Genomic DNA, 22413 nt, shown 5'->3' with positions numbered 1-22413 from the left:
ATGGAGATAAAGAATGAAAATTGGTAGATAATTAGCCGATTTCTCTATTTGCAGAACTCGGCTGAGCATAAATAAAGAATGGTCTTGCTATCGATGCATGTGGTCATCATCTACAAATGGAAAAATCTGCTCATCACCATTAAAGAGGATTTTTCATGTCATTTGCTTTGAAGCTTTAACAAAAGGAAATATACAATTAGAAGGAATGACACTGCTTCTCTATTCACTGCCACTGACTTTGCCTCAGACACACAATCAGAAAAGATACTATTGTCTCCAATCTTGAAAATAGAGTCGGAAGATACAGAGAACGCCCACCTTGATAACTTCTAAACACCATGTCCTTCTTAGTAGGTCCAAGGGCCAGGGTGACCCCAGCATGAAAAGGTAGTGCCTGAAATTAGATTAATTTTAATTTAATCTCAGATTTGTAAAATACCAGGCACTTTTTCAGTCAAACCATACTTATGCCAGGTATCAAGATCAAATCTTCCCAATTGCTAATTCTGTGAGCGTCCACACTCTTCAAGTCTTGTTTTTATTCTTCCTCAAGCCATAAATGACTCACAAATCTGTACTGGGCTCCTCCTTAGTCTTCAGCCTTGGCCACATCAAAATGATGTATTTCATCTGAAGCCACCTCTGATATATATACGTCTGTTGGAGTTAATCATTGCTTTCTCTGCCCTCTCAAAATTCACAAGTTATTACAGACTCCTTCTAATTTATTGTTATTTTTATTAATCTTGGCTGATAGGAAATTGAAGGTAGTGACTGTACCTTGTAATTTTTCTTGGACTCTTCCAGGGCACTGAGGAAAGCCAGTCCCCCCGAAACTCAAGTTTTCCAGCTAACAGAGATATTCTGTATATGTTTTTGCTTCATTTGATTCTTTCAGAAAATCTATGGCACATCAGGTCAGCTATGATTTATTCTAATTTAATAGTTAAAATACAGAAGTCTCAAAGCAGTGTTACAAAGACCCTAAATCACATGGTTTATAGGTGATATGGTAAAAAGCCATCAAGTTTATCTGATGCCAAGATACTAGTTCTCTCTTCTCTACATCATTCATGCAATGAAGTTTGCTATTTGATAATAGGACACATTTCATCTCTGTATGCTTGCAACACTTTCATTTTCTTCAAGTGAGAGGTGGTGTGTATTTAAAAAGAAAAACATAAGACAATTTTATGGTAAAATTAAGATGGATCACTTAAGATCTCTCAAGTGCTTATAGAATCAGGTCTGAGAATCACCGTCCTAATACCCATTGTGTTCTATAGAATAAAACAGAATCAAAGATATTCCAAGAGGCAATGGTTTAAATGAGTTACCTTCGCTCTCAAAGGAAGTTCAGAGGTCAACAGAACATGCCGCCGTAGCCTCCCAAATTCCAACTCACAATTCTAAATGTTGTGGTAGTTACTGCCGTTGAGACTGTACTGGAGCTGTGGTGATGTGTAATCCTTGTCTATATCCACATCATAAAGGGGTTTAGAGAGTCAACTGGGATACCATTTATGGTGTCTGATACATAGTGGGCACTTGATAAGGCTTATTGTCATGTCTCAGTGTTTTTACTTATTGTAATACTGGTAGTGGTTGTATCTTCCTCCTTTCCCTCCTTTTCCTTCTCTGTTTATTTTTACACTTCTCACCTCTTAAAGCCCAACTAGATAATATACTTTCTTGAATAAGTGTTTTAACATCAAGGACAGAGTAAGGTATTCAATCAAGTGTTCAAGAATTCTTAGTCAACTTTTACCTTAGATTCCTCCCACCAGCAATAAATTCCACCCCCCCCCACCTTATGTCCAAAGCCTTACTAATTAGGTACTTTTTCTAGAATCATTCTTACACACGTTCTTTAATCAGTGTAAAAAAAAAATATCAGGTGCAACACATGGAAAGAGAAAGTTATGTATTCTTTAATTGCATACTGCTCACTACTCCAATGTGTAGTCATGCTAGGTTCTCCTTCCTTTCCTACATAAACCTATCACACACACACACACACACACACACACACACAAACACACACACATTTTCTTAAAATTTAAATTGACTTAGTGTCTCTTGTTGCATAGTTTTATCTATTCTTCATAAGAATGCAAGTTCTGACCTGTATCCATACCATTTTCCTTAGATTTCTCCTTTTTTCTCTTCTAAAGACTAATGACATGTTTTCTTACAATGAGCCACTTATCTATTCTTTTTCTTCATAATAGCTGTCAATAACTGCAGTGTCACAGAATCTTGAACAAAGTTTAGGTTAAAGGAAAGAGATTAGAATCTTACTCTAGCATTTGGAGTCTAAGATCCACTAATTTTCAGGGACACTCTAAGTGATTTCTTTTGAGAACTATACGTTTGTAAATATTCACTTCTGAGTCACTTCCCCGGTGCCATAATGTCAGGTATCTTTTATCCCAGACTATAAACAGATAACAATTTGCCACACGACACTTAAAATAGTTTTGTTCCTCGAACTCCATAAGCCAAATGAAGGTGTCTTCTTGGTTAATTTTTATCTCTCATAATCTATAGGAAACAATGGATAAATATTAAGTGTCTAATGAAAGTCCCATGATGAAAGTATTAAATGCTAGACAAGGAAATCAATAAGCTATAGGCCCCCGTGGGTCTCTAGCTGTGGTGTGAGCAATCTCATGATTTAATGACGTCCGTGAAGAAATTTTTAAGTTGAGATTAGAGAACCAATCCCAGAAAAGAAAAAAAAAATCATATAATCCCTTTATATCTGCCATTCTCAAATTATTGATGGGCTTTTAAAAAAGTACTTTCAGTGAGCTGTGAACAGAAATAAAAGATCATGTCCACCCAGGACTTCAAGGTGAGTGATAAACAATTCCATATTTTTCCAAGGTTTACTTATGAATCACATTCTAAGAAAACAATGATGGTCTCCAACATTTGATCTTAATAAATTAAAGGTACCTTGCAAAAACTGAGTTACCACCCACTACTTTCTTCCTACACCTGACCCTCCAGTTTTCCTAGAGTTGGAAAAGAAGTGACAAAGTCTGACTAAACATAACTAGACCATCATCAAGTATCTGTGAGATACTTTCTCTGCCGTTAGACATTCAACTTCCTTGAAACAGTCACAGGGTCTATTTCTTGCTGCTTCCTTGGTGCTTAGAAGAGGGTTCAGCACATAGTAGATGTTCAATAAATATTTATGAAATAAATTAACACATACAAATAGAGTCATAGAAGGAGGTGCAGGTACCTATTTATATTTTAAAAAATATATTATTACATAATTGTCACAGTCGAAAATTATTCCCATGCTCACAACAAACTTACACAGTTAGAAGAGGCAGCTAATGTTATGATTATGTACATTTGCAGATGATGAAAATGAGGGCTGAAAATACTTCCCGGAGGTTTAGAATCTTTTTACTAGCAGAACTGAGCCTCCAACTCGCATTTCCCTAGTCTTCTTCTGGTGGCTCTTTTCACTAGCTTCCTCCCACCTCTCAGATTCACTCATTCAAAGTGGAAGCCACGATATGGCTTCCTGGGTCAGCTTGAGCACACTTCCCTCTCTCTGGTCCCTCCAGAGACATCCCGGGCCACCCTGAGCCTCCTCTAACCAGAGCATCCTTAAGTGCTGAAAAACACAGCACTGCTGAGCCTACTCATCAGCCAGTTGGCACTTTTTCAAATGAGCCACTGAATGGCAAATGCACAGATAACACTGGGATAAAATGAGCTCCTCTTATTGATTTTCCAAACCAATATGGCACGGGTGCTCCCTCTTTGTGCCATCTCCTCCCTCTGCCTGGAGGCATTCTCCACCCGTTCATCATTTTAATTAGACATTACACCTGGCACAAATGCTGAGTTGATTAACCTTAAAGGAGCTGAATAGGTTCTCTGATCGTTAACACGGGGCCCCTGACATATTATAACTCATGTTAACATGTGCTGTTGCACAAACTCACAGCTTCTTCAGCCCACTTTCCAAAGCTGCCGTGCGGGGTAATAGCATCTACAGAGAGCGCTTCACGAAGTGTGCTCCCATAATAACGCCGTGAAAAGCAAGATTTGAAAGATGGATTGGTGTGGACTCTGCAGATACCACTTTTTAATGTTTATATAAATGCACCTTCTGTGTCAAGGGGGGGAATCTAAGGGGTGGTCCTTTGTATTAGAGTATTGAAAAGGCAGGAAGGAACGTTGCTTTTGGAGGTGGGGGACGTGGGGTTTCATCCTGAGCTGACTGTGATCTTTGAATAGTCTCTTAATTTCTCTGCATCTCAAACTCACATGGAAAATGGGAGCTTGAAAAGAACAGGAAGGTTTCCCTGCGTTGCCTATACCTGGGGCCCAGCAGCACACCTCTCATCTAGGGTGGAGATCCTAGAGACGGTATAGAGGGTACACTAGCAAATCCTTATTCTTTAATCCGGGTTAAGTGGTTTCTGCCTCCTTGCTGGTAAGATAGCTAGTATCTTAGGAGCCTCCTTTCCTCTCCCCGACAGGCCACACCCAGTCCTACACACTGGTCCTGCCAATGCCCTTCCAGTCCAGAGCTAAAGCGTCTCCCCAACAGAAGCCACACCCGTACCTCGTCTCCTGTTATATCAGGTTGGAAAGACAGACAAGAACTAAGTCCAGGAGGAGGAGGAAGGGAATTTTTGAAGATCCTTTCATGCTTTTAAGGAAGCTCCCTCCTTTTAGTCTATGAAAAGGATCGTGTTTCTCGGACAAGTGTGGGGTTCAAGTGTGTCCATTCCTCTGGTTTGCTCTGAGGATCAAAATAACGGCAAGTTAGATTGAGTTTCGGGATAATAGGGGCTGTTTTTAACCGATTTTTTTTGGTATCTCTAATGCCAACAGCAATGCCATATACACAATAGACACAAAATGTGTGCTGATTGAATTGCTTAAAATAGTTGGGAATTCAAGCACAGGCAAACACTGATGAAAAATATATTCGTGTCTGAATATTTTTATTTCTCAAATGACATTATTTTGGTGGCAAACTATTCCAGTTTACCTTTGACTAACTATTCCACGTATAATTATTTTTGGATACGGGGAAGGAACTCTGTGAAAGGCTATCTCCCTCACTTGTTAGGTCTGTGCACCAGTATTAGATCTGCGTTCTCTTAGCTGTGTGACTTTGGTCAGGTTGCTTGTCTTCTCTGAGCCTTATTTTCTTCCTTATTAAGTTTTTGTGAGAATTAGTTGAGCTACTATGTGCAAAGCCCTTAGCATAGAATCCTACACAGTCAGTACTAAGTAAATAGCACTTCCTCTTAACATTACAGTGAGAAAGAAAAAAAAAATGAAGCAGAGAGAGTTCTGTGAGTCATTGTCAATCAATGCTATAAATAAGCAGAGGCTAGTAGGAAGATAGGTTTCCTCGCTCTGCCTTAAAATACAGGGAGAAATCAGTCTCTTTGGAAGTTCCTGGAAATAAGAATTTGTGTTCTGATACAATGATCTTATTTCTTATATTCTTGTCTGAGAATCAAAGGCAGGGCCCAGAAGATAGGCCTATGAGCATCTCTTTTTATCTGTTGAAACTTAAGGACTTCAAAGATGGCCCACTTACACAAAATCCCTGACCTCTAATCCCTGTCCATTTCTGTAGAAAGGTCAACCTCTCTTTGGCTTGTGGCTTGTGGAAAATGGAGAAGCATCCAGGCTTGTAGGGAAGCTTCACAGACTGGGGCCTGAACTCTGCTCAGTTAATAGGCTTCATCTTGGAGGAGTGTAGGGGCTGGGATCACTTGACGAGATTTCGTCACGCTACCATCCTTACTAAGGAAATGTCTGTTGTTTCCTTCATTGCCGCAATACGTGCTCCAGGGTCACCAACTCAGGATGCTTTCCTGGACACCTATCTTATCCTCCTACGTAAAATGCTCCCGTGTCCTCCAATGTATACCATCTACCTCTGTTTTAACATCTGCCACCTGGCTAGGGTCCTCTGGCCACTCTCTGAATCTCTGATTTGACTGTAAGCTGGGACTCATCCATACTTGTTTCTTTAAAAAAATATTTTATTTAAATTCAATTTTCCAACATACAGTATAACACCCAGTGCTCATCCCATCAAGTGCCCCCCTCAGTGCCATCACCCAGTAACCCCATCCCCCCATCCACCTCCCCTTCCGCAACTCTTTGTTTCCCAGAGTTAGGAGTCTCTCATCCATACTTTATTAATCTTTGCCTTGCTAGCATGGAGCTCGGGGCTTGACACTGAGGAATCTTTCAGAAATGAAATTTGTCTTTGCATAACCAATGAGCAAACTAACCAATAAAATGAGATGGTACATTGGGAAAGATACACTCTTTGCTGAAGAAAAGCTGAGTTCACATACTTGGCTCTTCCACCAACTGTGTCACCTGTCGGACCCATCCAGTTTCTACAAATCATGGTTTTATCCTTTGCAAAATAAGGATAATTATACAAACTATATGAGTTATTAAGCTGCAGTCTCTCAGCTCTAATTTACCATTCTTTACTGTGGAAAATATTTTCTTTGCCATCTGGAGGAGGAGATGCTGGGAGAGGCATCAAGACAAGAGGTGGAAGAGAAGACACAGTCCATCCTACGTAGTTCTTACTCCTGCCAGTCTTGCTCAGCACCCCTTATTCACTCTGGCTACAACATGTTCCTATAGCAGAAGCTGGGTCTGGTTTGCAGTTTTCCAACACCCTGAGAAACAGCCGCACCACATGTCTGGAGATACCAGCCCCTGCCTGTCTGTGACTCCTCTTCAGCGGTCTGATTCCCAGCTTTGTGGAGCCCCTATGCCAAGCTGTTTAGTTTTAAGAATTCTAACTTCTTTCCTTTTGCACTTGCCCCGAGGGAGATACCTCAATCTTACTTAACTTCCCATCCCCCTTTCTCTCTTCAGTCCTCCAGCAAACAATCTTTCATATTAAATTCTATCTGTTTGGGACACTTGGGTGGCTCAGTGGTTGAGCGTCTGTCTTCTGCTTAGGTTGTAATCCCAGAGGTCCTGGGATTGAGTCCCATGTGGGGCTCCCCAGAGGGAGCCTGCTTCTCCCTCGGCCTGTGTCTCTACCTCTCCTTGTGTCTCTCATGAATAAATAAATAAAAATCTTTTAAAAATAAATAAATTCTATCTGTTCAAGTAACTGGCATGGTTTCAAATTGGTCTGACTGAACCATGCTTGATATACCCACCTTGTAGGATCGTGTTATGTGTGGCATACATCAAAATCATCGGGCAATTGATGCAATGCTTTACTTATAGAAGTGACTAAATAAACAGCTCTAATGATGATTATTTATTGCCTTATTATTAACATAATGTTATTATGTTGTGCTGTTATTATTATTGTCTTATTATTATTAATTATAATATAAAATTTACCATTTTAACCAGAGTGTACAACTCAGTGGCAGAAAGTGCACTGACATTGTTGTATAACCATCACTACCATCCATCTCAAGAACTTCTCTTTCATCCAAATGGAAACTATACCCTTTCAACAGTAACTTCTCATTGTCTCCTGCCCTCAGCCCCTGGTAACCACCGTTATACATTCTTTCTCCACGAATTTGACTATTTTAGGGACCTCATAGAAATGGAATCATGTGTCTGAATTCAATGAGCACATTTTTTTCTAGGTTCCTCCATGTTGTAGAATGCATCAGAATGTAAACTTTTAAAAGATATTTATTTATTTATTTATTTATTTATTTATTTATTTGAGAGGCAGAGAACAAGCAGAAGGAGTGGCAAAGGGAGAGAGAGAGGCAGGCTTTCTGCTGAACAGGGAGCTCAACGTGGGGCTCGATTCCAGGACCCTGGGGTCATGACCTAACCAAAGGCAGGTGCTTAACTGACTCAGTTAACCAGGTGCCCCCAGAATGTAATTAATTTTTAAGGGTGAATGATATTCCTCTGTATGCATATACTATATTTTGTGTCTTTATTCATACACCAATGGGCATCCCAGTTGTGTCTACCTTTTGGCTGTTGCAAATAATTCTCTTATGAACACAGGTGTGCAAATATCTGTTCAAGTCCTTGTTTTCGTTCTTTCACAGAAGTGGTATTGCTGGATCATAAGGCAATTCTATGTTTAACTTTATGAGGAACCACCATACTCTACAGAGGTTGTATGATTTTTCATTCCCACCAACAATGCCTGAGGCATCTTATTTCTCTACATCCTTACCAAAACTTGTTATCTTCTGGGTATTTTTTTTTGTTTTGTTTTATTTTGTTTTGTTTTGTTTTTTGCTTTTCTTTTTTTTTTTTTTATAACAGCCACTCTAATACATGTGAAGTAGTATTTTACTGTGATTATTGTTTTTGTTGTTTTGTTTCTAATTCACAAACACCTTTAAAAGAAAAAGTCTCCCATATTAAAACTGCATGGATGCTGTTCCTTCAGAACTGGAAAGACTAGGTGAAGAAGAATAGCTTAATTGATGGTACCACGACTCTAATTCTGACATGCCCACTTCTATTATGTTTGCTAGAGAAAACATCAAACCTTTTTTTGCTGGTTTGTTTCTTTTGCAAAACATAGGTAAGCAAGAATTGAAAATTCTCTGATAAATTTGGAGGGGGAGCATAATAAATTAACCAAAAAATAAGAGACAAAAAATCAATCATCTAACTCTCATTTGATTTTGCAGGTTTATCTTACTTGGTTAAATTCACTTCGATCTGATAAAAGTTATCAAGCATCCAATAATTGCACCAGATTCTATATTATATATAGACTCAATCAGACAGGAACTTGTCCCTACCCCCTGCAAGAGATCACCACCAGATAATATCAGATAGACAATTTTGATCTATTAACATATATCTAGGATACACTATTACAAGGTTCAGAGGAAATGTTCCACTCACTGATTTTATGAATTCTAGACTTAAAACCTGTCTCACTGTGCCAGGGTACCACTTCCCATCCTGCCTCCATATGTCTGGAGCATGCTACTTAATCTGGGCCTTGGGGACAGGATCACAGGAGTGTAACAATATTTTCATTTTTTTAAGATTTTACTTATTTTATATTAGAAAGAGCATGGGTGGGGAGAGAAGTGGGGGCAGGGGAAGATGGAGAGTGAAAGAAACTCAAGCAGACTCCACACTGAGTGTGAAGCCTGATGTGGGACTCAAACTCATGACCCTGAGATCATGATAAGGGCAGAAACCAAGAGTTGGATGCTTAACTCAGCCACCAGGCACCCGATCAATATTTTTTAGAGCAGCATTAGAAATCCTCTTAAAGTGAAGATTGTCTTTGTTTAGGAAAATACCCTGGAAAGCTCCCTGGAGTGGTTGATGCTGTCTTGAAGATATAGGGTTTTAGGAGTCTAAGAAACCAAGAAGTAGGTAAACTAATCTGGACAGAAACTATGATGTGAAAGTAAAAATAGAAAGGGATACAGAGAGGAAATGAGACAAAGGGAAACCAAGAAATATGCTATGATGATGAACACCGACAAGCAGGAAAAACTAGTGGATTTTCAGAAACAGGATAATTCAATTTTTAAGTTCTTGTGTGTGTGTGTATGTGTGTGTGTGTGTGCACTGCAATAGAAATTCCCTTTATTATTTGATTCTTCAATAAAGTTATCTACCCATATAAAAGCCTGTCTTGAGGTTTTTGTTTCATTCCTCTTTCTAGAAATCAAAGAGGGGGAAAAATTAGCTTCCATATCTAAGTTGATCCATTGCCAACAGGGAGAGATCACAGTACAAGATGAGAAAATATTCCCTAAACTATTTCAGTAGAAGCAGAAGTTCACAGTCAAAGGAGGTCAAGACAAAGCAAGAGCCCAGGAAACTCACACATGCACAAATAATGGAGAGACCATTAGAATAGCTACAACTATGGCATATATATTTGAATTATTATTGCCTTATTTTTTAAGACAAGGTGACTATGTACAACTGGAATATCTAAGAACATCTGAGATCCCAACATAATATGTTGTGTAAGGTAGTGATTAGAATCACATCATTTAGATTCAGTAAGGATCAAGTGAATTTCTTATTTTTGCCTTAGTGTTTTTGGGCATGTTAATTCTCTGAGCTCCAGTTTCCTCACCAGTTACAATAATAAAGTCAACTTTCTGAGGAGTTTTGAAAATTCAATAAAATGATGCAAATCAAACCAAGAGGTGAATCTTGACTTCACCAATAAATCATAGATGTCGTTTCTGACTCTTTTTGGCTTATTCACTATAGGATTTATGTTACAGTCCTGTTGACTCTCATCCTTCCAGGAAGATGAACACCTACTAAATAAAGCAAGCTCTCTCTGCACACTTTTGCTAATATATGGCAAACATTTTCTTAAGTACTTGCCTCCCTACAGGACTGTGAGCTCCCAGGGACAGGGCAGTATCTAATACATCTATGTGCCATCAGTTGTTGTCAGAGTCTATTGGCTGTAATAGATGCCCACAGCAGATATGCTGACTAGATGAATGGATGAAGAAATGAATGAATTTTGACAGACGATGAGCTATAATCCATGCTCACCTGGTGTTGGCATTTCGGAGGAATTCTAGGAATGTATAGACTGACCCCAGAGACTATAAAGCATGGGCTTCAAAGGCCTTTATGTGCCAACTTTGCCTGCTCCTGAGTTTCATCTCCTATCACCTTTCTCCAGGGTTTTAGTCCGCATCAATTCTGATTGTAAGTGGAAATAATAAGCATTTTTATCTGCCTTGTCAGCTTCCATTTCTCCCTTCCTCATTAGTCCTAGCTTCCATGATTGGTTCCCCATGGTTCTAGGCCATAGTTATTGCTTTATAGTTGGACATAAGACCCAAGACTATCATTACAGGGTGAATCTTAGGACTTCACCTGCAAAACTGGAAGACAAGATGGATTCTTTCTGTCTCTGGACTCTATATAATTTGTAGATGTGAGGCTCGGAGGTGCCATGGTCAATCTTGTTATTGTGAGGAAAGCCAGGTTAAAGGCAAAAGAGGAAGAAAAACTCTGGCACCATGTGGAGAAATGGTGCCAAATCCCAGAAGGCATCATGACACCGTAATTCAAGCTATGCTGAGGTCAACAACACACCTCATTTATTAAGTTACGTGATACAACAAACTTTGGTTATAGTTCATTTGTCATATAAATCAGTGGAGGATGGGCATTCTATTGGTTGAAATAGGAAAATTAACTGACAGAGGGAGGTTGTTGTTTTTAATCTCTACTAGTCATTCTTCCAACCTTTTTTCTCTGGTGGTAGGATACCTATTTTCATTTTGGAAACTATTCCTTCTCCCTAATGGTCTTGTGAATTTTGCTTCACTTCCTGCACAGAAAATCAGAGCTCTGAGAGTGAGAGGGTCATCCTGGAGGCCGCTAACTGGGGACACAATGGAGGCCTGAAGCTTCCCCACGGATCTCTGCACTACAAGAAAAGAACCCATCTAATAATTTAGCTAGCAAACTTAAAGGTGGCATTGAATGTAGATGAATAGGGTCTTGATGGCATCCTTTGGACACCTAGATCCAATTATTTCTGAAGTTAGATCCACCCTTTGCAATCATCAGGCATTAGAGCCAATAAATTCCTTTATTGGTTCAAACTAGCTTGAATTGAATTTTCATCATTTGTAGCTAGAATGACATTAATGAGGACATTGAACCTCTTATAGATCTTTTAAGTTCTCTTGATCGATTCCTGCCTCAGTGCTCTTGCTTATGCTATCCCTACCCTCTGGAAAGTGGTACCTAAATATTTGGTTTTTGTAGCATAACAAAACCTTCCAAAATTTCGTGGTTTGAACCAACATTTATTTGCTTCATGATTCTATGTATTAGAAATTTGGAATAAACCAACTTGGATGGCTCTTCTGGTCTTGGCTAGAATCACTAATGCAACTCTGCATCTAGGTTCTCTGCTTCTAGACTTGGCTAGCTATTATCTCAAGTGACTAAAATGGCTAAACCATTATCATCCACTATCATCCAGTCAGCTAGTCTACACTTAATTTGTATGGTGGTCTCAGAATTCCAAAAAGAAAATAGAAGTTTGCAAGGTATTTTGAGCTTGAAACTAAGAACTGGCACAACAGTGCTTCTTCTATATTCTCTTGGCCAAAGTGAATTTCAAGGGAGCCACTTTAGATCCATGGAGAGAGGGAAAGGGTGGGAAAAAAGCAGACATTACTGCTTCATGAGGTAAGATATAGAGTCTAATTTCAAAGAGTCTTGGATACAGGGAAAGGAATAATTGCCAATTATCTACCACAAGGTCTAACTAGTAAAGTTTTCTTCACCCTTCAAAGCAGTGCTCAGGTGTGACTCTGTCTTCAAAGTATTTCCAGATCTCATATCTGAGAAAAACTCATTTTATCTGACATAGTTACACTCATGAAATATTTAGTGAATAAATGAATGAATGAATGAATGAATGAATGAATTTTTTCTCTGTGAAAACTTATTTATATTATTATTCATATTATTATTATTATTACACATACTACCCTTCATTGCAATCATCCGTCTTTCCTTTAGAGTGGAGAGCTTTTTGATGAAAAAAGCCATTATATTTTTTTCCTCTCGCTTACTCCAGTGCCTAGTACTGTTGTTTGCAGAGTAGGCATATAATTGTGTTAATGAACCCATCTCCGCCTAGACTGAGCCTTAGTTTACCTTCTTTCTCACCAAAAATGACCTGCTGATATGGCCAGAGACTGTTCAATGACAAATCAGATTACATCAGTGGTTCAGAACCACAAAAAGTATAAAACTCACAGTAGATAGTTAATCATAATGAAATTAGCTCAGTGAGTCTCCATCTAAATCAAATCAAATATCCGTTTTATAGGCTTATGAACAGATACAATCATTCTTGCAACCCAAAGAGAGCTAGGGAGAGAGTGAGTGCCAGCGAGGATGCGAACAGGCTGATGTATCTTTATGTGTCACTAGGGGCTGAGAGATAAAAATAAATAAATAAATAAAGGCTCACATAAATGAATTGCAGTGGTTTGGTATAACCTAATCAATTTGTGACTAGGTGGATGATGGAATTCAGTAGGCTGTGCCAAAGAGTGGACAGAAATAAATAAATTCTTTCATTTCAGATGGAGAAATTATCAGAGATATATGAAATCTGACGAGAGACTCAGCCAACAATTTGTAGCACTGAATTTTCTGTGTTAGCTTATTTTTTGTCATATATATGTGTGTATATATACTTACACACATAAGTCTAAAATATGTATTTATAGGTTTTTAAATTAAGCCCCTATTTTGGCATTTAACCAACCTGAAAAAGATGCTTAAAAGGGTTCCTCCATCTTTGTTCATGTTTGTGGGTAAATGGCAGAGCAGAAGTTGGAAGTGGAACAAAGAAGGGGAAATCAAGGTTGGAAGGTGGAGGACTACTTGCATAGGAAGATAGAGGCGTTTTGTTTTTTTTTTTTTTTTTTTGGCTATAGAGGCGATTTCAGATATCAACAACCTCAGTAAAGATCATTTATTTAGCACTCGCTGTGTGCTGCACACTGTTTAGCCTCAAGGATACTCAATAAATCTGAGCTCATTTCTTTCAGATTTGAAGATTATGCTATGATGATCACCATTCTGCAGCAGACTGCTGACATGGAAATCTGGGGCAACAGCACTGATGCTCACAGTTCCTCAACATTCATTACCCACACTGGGCTTTGTACTGATTGTAGTGATCATAATGATAAAAACTAGGACCCTCACTTCTATGGCTTATAAAATTTTTTCATAAATATTATTGTACTTTAAAGTTCATGAGTGGGCCACACTGAAATCAATATACCCATTTTATAGATCGGGAAAAAATTAGGCTCACATAACCAAGATCACAAAGTTGCATTTATGTATATAATTGATCCATAACACAAGTTGCTTTAATTGCTTTAGGTAGCCATGTTAAACACATTAAATATTAGAAAAAAGAGTTGATTAGGATATTAAAATCTATGTCCCAGCAAATATCTTTTTTACAGTTTTTTTTTTCTATTGGTTTAATTCAGTGAAATACAATTCAACTTAAACTTTACAAATATAGATTGATTTCCTTGCTACCATTCCTTAACACCCTCTATAATTCCTTCTCTTTTGCCACACTGGTCTTTCAAAAATGCCTATCTAATCATTTCTCCTCCCTGGTTAAAAATATCCAGTGACTTCCTTGGAGCACCTGGGTGGCTCAGTAGGTTAAGAGTCCAACTCTTGGTTTTGGCTCAAGTCATCAGCTCAGGGTTGTGAGCTCAAGCTCTGTGCTCAGTGGGTGGTCTGCTAGAAGATTCTGTCTCTGTCCATCTCCTGACACATGCATGAATGCTCCTCTCTTTAAAATAAATATAGGGGGGATCCCTGGGTGGCTCAGCGGTTTGGCGTCTGCCTTTGGCCCAGGGTGCGATCCTGGAGTCCCAGGACTGAGTCCTTCATCAGACTCCTGGCATGGAGCCTGCTTCTCCCTCTGCCTGTGTCTCTGTCTCTCTCTCTATGTCTATCATGAATAAATAAATACAATCTTAAAAAACAATAAAATAAATATAAAAATCTTTTTAAAAATATCCAGTGGCTTCCAGTTTATTTTCTAGAGTTTAACAATTCAATCTCCCTAGCAGATCATTCAAATCTCACAATTATTTCCTATTTCTGAACTACCCAGGCTGTTGCTCAATTTCTTGATTTTTAGAAGCTTCTCTCATCCACTGGGCATATGCCTAAGATTCTCTTGGGTTTCTACTTGAAAATTATATTCATGTACTCAGTCATTAGGTTTGTTACATGCTTATTCCTCCATTTATCCCTTTGTTCATTAAACTGTTTATTGAATACCACCAACTATATACCAAGCACCAACATAGACAGTGTAGACACTAGAGATGTAGTGTAAAGTGCTTTCAAGCACCGTAAATCTATTACTAAGATGTTTTTCCCTACAGCAGATACTTGGTGTAAATATATTTCTGACTTCAGACTGTCAGCGATTCAAAAGATGAGATTCACCTGTTAAACTACCTCACTGCCTAGCACCGGGCCTTGCATATGTCAGGAGTTACATAAACGTTCATTCAGTGAATTAGTTATAAAATTGACTTTGCCTTCCTATGTCCAGTTCTTCTAGTGAGCACCATGTGGCTGAGGGTTCAAGCTTTTAACTTAGGCCTCATAGGTTCAAATACCAGCTCATCCATATACTGGTTGTATGACCTTTACTATGTTCTTGAACCAATGTAAGCCTTGCCAATGTGTGTGTATGTAAACAGGAGGGGAAAGTAGACCTCCTCATAATTATTTTATGCAAATTAAATGACTATCCAGTATGACTTTTTATTAGTACAGCTGATATACAACACACAATAGATAAATGGGACCTAATATTACCAAAGAAAAGGAGGCATTTATGCATTGTCACAAGGCAGATTTTAAAATAGCAGTTGCTAAATATCAAGCTTGTGGGTGAGGAGGAGAAAGTTCCAGATTTCAGATTTTCACACAAGCAAGAGTTTTGTTTTTTCCCCTCACACATGTGCTCTGGCTTTGTTTATCTACTTCTTAAGACTGAGAACCCTGAGTATAGCTGGGAGTCCTCCACACAGCCCTCCTCCTGTGCCACCCTCACTTCTGCTTTAAGAGGTCTGTCTTCAGTGCCATGAGAGACCGCGGAGTGATGGAAGTAGGTCTCATTAGCAGAACGGTCCAATTATGTCCAGCCTTCCCAACACCATAAAAGCAGTGGTGCCTGGTTCACCGGCAGCACAAGAGATGTAGGGGGTTTCAGGATTACAATAAAGATATTTATGTTCAGGGTCATTGGAAGAGGCTTTAAGTGGAAAATATCAAAAGAAGAGAGATCTGTGAACGCTCTTCCTGAGCAGCATCCTTGGGCTCCTGCGAAATGATGACTTTTGTGTAATTAAATGAACAAAGTGTGCGATGGTGTTCCGTCTCCGCAGTCCCAGCACCTTCTCTCTCCCCCTTTGTTTAACTGCTTTGTTCATCTGAAACTGGTGTTAAAAAAAATAACAGAAATAGAAGTTGAACGTATTCCTGCAGGGCTGTATTTTTAGTAGCTCATCACTCTGCGGAAGGGGCCCGGAGGTTGCAGAGTCTAATTATGAACTGAGACGGTGGTGTTGCAGAGAAGAGGGACACTGGCGCGGGGGTGAGAAGGGTGCTGGGCAGGTGTCAGGGGGTGGGCTGCTTCCTGCTAAACTCCAACCAGAACCGACTGCCAGCTCCTGGGAGTGCAGGATTAACTGAGACCAGATAACAAGGAGATGCTCTCCTGTCAAGCGTCACTGTTGCAAGCATTTGGTGGACAAGTTCCCTAACTGGGCATAGGAGGAAAAGCAGCCTCTCCTTGATGCTCCCCCGAAAATGATAGCCCATAGTGAAGTGCTTCCAGAAGGAGATGAATCAAACTAAAGCAGATCATCAGGGAGACAGTAAACAGAATGATGAGGAATGGTGCAGACAACCGCATACAGGTGCTCAGAGGGTAACCACAGAGAGGGTGTCGGGGATGAACTTTTTATATCTTTATTGATGATCACCAAGAATTAAATAGCACTTGAACACAATTTATTATTGGTATTGATTTATGAGTTAGCATGTATATTTATAGCTCTTTTATATCTGCCAAGTTCTTCCCCATCATCATTTTTAGTATTTTATGCCTCAAAGACATTGTGAGGAAAGTATTCTGGCAAAGTGGTGAGAGGTGGGTGCCATTCATCATGTTGGAACTTTGGGGGTAAACTGAGGCATTTGAGTAATCACAAGACAGGTCACAGGGAGATTCTGAATTAAGAACTGGGACAGAAGTAAGTGGGTCACATGAAAGAGAAGTAAAAAAAAAGTTAGCTGTATTGATCTAAGTCTAAGAGGACAGAAATAGGCACTGGGAAATGTGCAAGGGATGCAGCAAAATGAACCAAATTACAGTCAGACAAAAGATGAAGAAACCCAGGTATTGAGTTGGGGAGCAGGGTTTTGGTCAGAACAGCTAAGATTTGATAAACTCAGCAAGTGCTTTTTAATGCCAGATGACAAAAGTGCTTTATTCTAAAGAAAGCACCACTGTGTCCTGCTCTCTCTAGCTGATTCTACAGTAAACAGATGCCTTATTATAATAGACCATATTTTAAAGCCCCTAATTAATACTTCTGGCTTGGCTTATTTCACATACAGATTCAGAGTAGGCATTTATCAGATGATTACTGAATGAACGAAGGAAGGAAGGATGCAAAAAAGCTATAGTTAACGGGCACCATGGAAAAAATATGTATTTTTGCTATTGCTTTCTTTAAAAAAAATTATTTATTTCCTTGAGAGAGAGCGAGCACAGAAGACGGGGGAGGGGCAGTAGGTAGAGCAAAGAGCTTTGTACCGACTGAAAGATAAAACAGCTGTAGCCTATTATCAGGGTTACCAAAAGACCGAGTATCTCCAACCTGCAAATCCTGGCAGTTTAACTCCCCCACTCGTGTTGTTTCATATATACTAATACTCAAATGCAGGGAGAGGCAGAAGCAGGCTCCTCGCTGAACAGGGAGCCCGACGTGGGGCTAGATCCCAGGACCTTGGGATCAGGACCGGAGCTGAAGTTAGACTCGTAATCAAGTGAGCTACCCAGGTGCCCCTTGCTACTGCTTTCTGATGTCTAACTTATCTATTGTTGCATAATAAGGGATGAGCACTGGGTGTTATACTATATGTTGGCAAATCAAACTCCAGTAAAAAAATATACAAAAAAATAAGCTATCTAAGAAAATTAATGACTTAATCAACCATCTTTTAATATTGTTCATGAGTGTATGCATTGATTGGTCCGTTCCGTTGATTGAGGGAAGCTTGACTGACTTCAGCAGGGCTTGCTCATGTGGCTGTGGTCCACTGGAAGCTTGACTAGAGAGGGACTGGTCTAGGGCCTCATGCACATGTTTGACAGTGGCTGACTATTGTCTGGAGTTACAGGGGTGACTGAGTCACATGATTCTTATCCCACAGGCTAGCCCAGGTTGTTCACGGGGTAGAGGACTAACGGAGAGTGAAGGTATGTAGGCAAGGTCTTTTGATGTGTAGGTTCAGAACTGGTGCAATATCATTTCTGCGACATTAAATACCCACATAAAGTCACAAAGCTGACTCAAATTCAAGGGAAGTGCAAAGAGACCACTTCTTGATAGAAAATGCTGCAAAATCTCCTAGCAAAGGGATGTGGAAAGAAATAATTACTGTCTTTTTGCAAACAATCTGTCACACCTGGATTGAATTTCTTGACTCTTAAGTGCCCATAAAGATTCTATCTGTATGTGGCACAAACAGAAAATTCAGCCGAGCCAATTATGCATCAACTGAATTATAAAATGACTGAATACATGTACTCTAATGTGATATATGATTAAGTACAATTGAGACAGAATATGCAAGGTTATAGTATTTGTGGCCTTACAGCTTATATTTGGTTTTCTTAATTTACCATTCACTACCTCTTACTCATCTTAATTCTCAATTTCCTAGTCTAAAAATTATATTCATGCTAGTACCTATCCTACGGTGCTACCATGGCGTGTTATATAAGATTGCACAGTGTGCTTTAAGCCTAGTGAATCAGCCAGAGTAAATGGTCGATATGTATCAGCTATCATTATTTTCTATAAAGATCATAAGAGTGATGTTCTTACAGGCAATGATAGTGGTAAGGTTCATTTTTTCATCATTATAATTTTATTTACCTTAGTGGTTTATGCATCAAGCAAGACAAAACTTCGCTAGATTATTTTCAAAGTAAACATTATCAACACCCAAAACTACATTTGTCCTATAATGAACCCAAACTAATGCACACTTTTTATCAATCTTGCCAAATTGATAAGGTCTTGGAAAAACCAAAGCTGTCCCTTTTAAAGATTGTGATGGCGCCTTCCCATCCCAGACTGGAGATTATCCTGATTGTAAGGAAGAACGAGAGTGAATAGGATTTCATAGACCTTAAATCAACTCCCTTCACGCTTCTGAATTATTTAAGTGCTTTATTTGGTGTGACTTCATGTCTCCACAAGTAAGAGCAAGCTCATCGAGGGGGCTCAGATCCTATGTTCCCACAGGCAAGTGACAGAAAACAAAAACAAGAACAAAAACAAAACAGAAGAGGAGGAAGAAGGAGAGGGAATTATCAAGGATTTGAACCGTAATGAGTGATAATGTTTTCCAATTAGTCCCCATGTCATCTATGATCCCAGGACACACAGGCGTTCTGAAAAAAGAAAATCTGAATTTTCTGTCTCAATAAGTATAACTCAATTATTTAACAAAAATAGAATCTGAGTCTCTGCTAAGTAACTTGTCAAAGAAAATATACCAAATCTGTGGCAGAACCAAGCTCTACAAATCTACAGGCTCAACTTCTACCAGTGAGAATACAAAATTAGGAAAAATCAGTGTTCAAGAAATTTGCCTTTTTATTTCCTTATCATTGTAAAGCTCTTACCAAAGCTTTGGACGATTGACTTTATTTTACTTTATCCATGTATGCCTGTGTGTGTACACGTGTGTTAGAGAGAGATTTTCTAATCATGTGACCATATAGTATAATTGAGAGTACATGACTTGAGAGTCTGAAAATCTAGCTCCATGACTTACTAGATTCACCATTTTCAGTCATTACCTTGACCACTCTTATCTTTATATTCCTTTTTGGGTGGAGATGACCTGGGTAGGTGGATTAAAATTGTTTAAATTTATGTATATTCTGCCTTTTTACCTTGCAAAGTTGCTTTATTATTAATTCTTCTTTTTTTTAAGGGAAAATGAATGTAAATGGATATTTTCTGTATACTACAGAGGCTAATCAAGGCAAATGGTGATTTGGGTCTATACTCTTATGACTAAAAGTATAGCCTGTGGATTTTGGCATCATCTGGGGCTTTTAGTGATACAGATAGATCCTCAGGCCTCCCCTCAGGTCTACTGAATTATTATATGTTCATTTTTAAAAGAATCTCAAGTAATTAGTATGCACAAGAAAGGAGATACTGCTGTATACTGCATGGATGAGATTTATGGTGTTCTAAATGAACCCCTGAAAATGTGCAGAGGTCTCCTGGCATGTGCATATAGGCACACTTTCTGCCTAGAAGACCTATTGCATTCCCATGATCCCAGGGAGGTCTGGGAAGCAAAAATATTTGAGAACCAATACTCTATTTCTTTTTAATTGTATGGAGATTTTCTCAATACCAGAAGAATTTCAAATATTCAATATTTAATGGGGATTTTTGCCACATAAAAGCAACAGAAGGAGAAGGAAGAGGAGTGAGAAGAAGGAAGGGGAGGAAGAGGAAGAAGAGGAGGAGAAGGGAAGAAGAGAAGAAAGGGTAGAGGGAAGAGGAAAGAGGAAATGGGGAAAAGGAAAGGAAGAGAGAGAGCCCAAATAATCCACCCTCAGAGGTTGGTGAAGGTGATGGAATTTAGTTGAAAGGATACAGGAAGGCGAAGCTGAAAGCCCATCTTTGAATCTCGACTCCAAGAAATAATCTCTATGTGACCTTGAGAAAGTCACCTTCCTATCCTGAATTTCAATCTCTGCTTCTGTGAGATAAAGATGCTTACATTATTTCAACGATTCCTTTCAGTTTTAAGACTCCATGCATGAATTCTGCTTTCACTGAGCTGTGAGCCAAATCTCTAATCCAGAAGCCAAAGGTTTATCCTCCTTACTGCTTAGACCAGAGGGAGAAAGACAGATTGTTTTTCTCAGAATTTGATTATGGAGTTGTAGTGGCTATATTTTAAATACAGATTAGATATCATAGTATGTTTTTGTAGAATAGAAAGTTAAATGTGGTGAAAATATATGCGTGTGTTTATCTACGCACACACACATATACATACAATGGAATATTATTCAGCAATAAAAAAAGAAGGAGAGTCTACTATTTGTGACAACATGGATGGAACTTGAGGGCATTATGCTAAGTGAATTAATTCAGGGAAAACAAAACCCATAAACATATAGTCACAGTTACATGTGGAATCTAAAAACAAAAACAAAAAAAGAAACTAACCCATAAATACAAGGGATAGGGTGGTTGCCAAGGGCAGGGTGTAGGGAGGGAATGAGTGAAGGTGGTGAAAAGGCACAGACTTCTAGTTATAAAATAAGTAAATCCTGGGGATGTAATATACAGTACAGTGACTATAACTAACAATACATTTTTGCATATTTGAAAGTTACTAAGAGAGTATATCTTAAAAGTTCTCATCATTAGAAAAAAATGGAAATATGTGTGGTGATGGATGTTAGGTAGACTTAGTGGGGTGATTGTTTTACTCTATATATCAAAATTTACTATGTATATATTATATATTTTATACATATATATGTCAAATCATAAAGAGTACATGCCTGAAACTAATATAACATTATATGTCAATTATATCTCAACAAAAAAGAAAGTTATAGGCTTGAAAATGAAATAGTTTAAATCTTCTAGATTAAGAAAAAGAATTGAAGAAAGGTAATAGTCTTACTCATCCAACTGTGGCAGGAGAGAATGATAAAATTTCTCCTTGAGATGTTGTTAGGTTGGGACAAGAAGGAAAGTCAATAGGAAGAGGTTACCAAAGTACATCCTAAAGACAACAGCAAATCAGTGAGTGTTCGATAAGTCTAGATTTTTATACTTAAATTTGCAGAAAATTGGGTTCAAGCCATTTAAATAGCTTTTCTTTTTCTGCAGGATTTCTCAGAAACTTTGCTATGCTTATGAGCAACACCATTTGTTTAAAATGCAAATAATGTACCTCTTTGTAAACTGGCTTCATCTTGAGAACTGTATATTCATTGATGTTGTGCCCAAGCAGAACTTACTTTGAGAAATGTTATGTGACTTTAGAGAAATCACTCCTCTCTTAGTGTCATTTTCTCCTTCTGTACGACCGAGGGGGTTGGATTAGAAATCTCGGATGTTCTTCCCAGGTATAAAATGGTATAGCGAAATAATGCCTTAAAAATATCATTTTGAATTTGAAAACAATGAGTCACTGCAAGACCGAACAGGATAATAAGGCTGCCAGTTTGTGTGATACAGATGATCAATGTAGAGAAGATAAGGAAGGCTAGATTTCAGTGTGGGCTCAAGCTGTTAGAACAGACTGGGCCACCAAGCAAAGAAGAGGCAGGGGTATTTTAAGGAGCTTTCCCTTTGAATTGAGGTGTGGGGAAAGGGAAGATTTCAGTATCAGGATACTCTTGGTCCCCAGAGTTAGGAACCAACTTGAACTAGCTCAGGATGAAAAAGGATATTTACCGGAATGGTGGAGAATATGCCAAGTGTCCAGGGAGAGGGTGGAGAGCAGATGACCTCAAGGACAATTAGAACTAGGAACTGAATCACCACCAGG

Source organism: Canis aureus, chromosome 10 (genome assembly GCF_053574225.1).
Source record: "Canis aureus isolate CA01 chromosome 10, VMU_Caureus_v.1.0, whole genome shotgun sequence".
Lineage (NCBI taxonomy): Eukaryota > Metazoa > Chordata > Mammalia > Carnivora > Canidae > Canis > Canis aureus.
The sequence above is the reverse complement of the archived record's forward strand: the minus strand, read 5'-3'. Positions refer to the sequence as shown.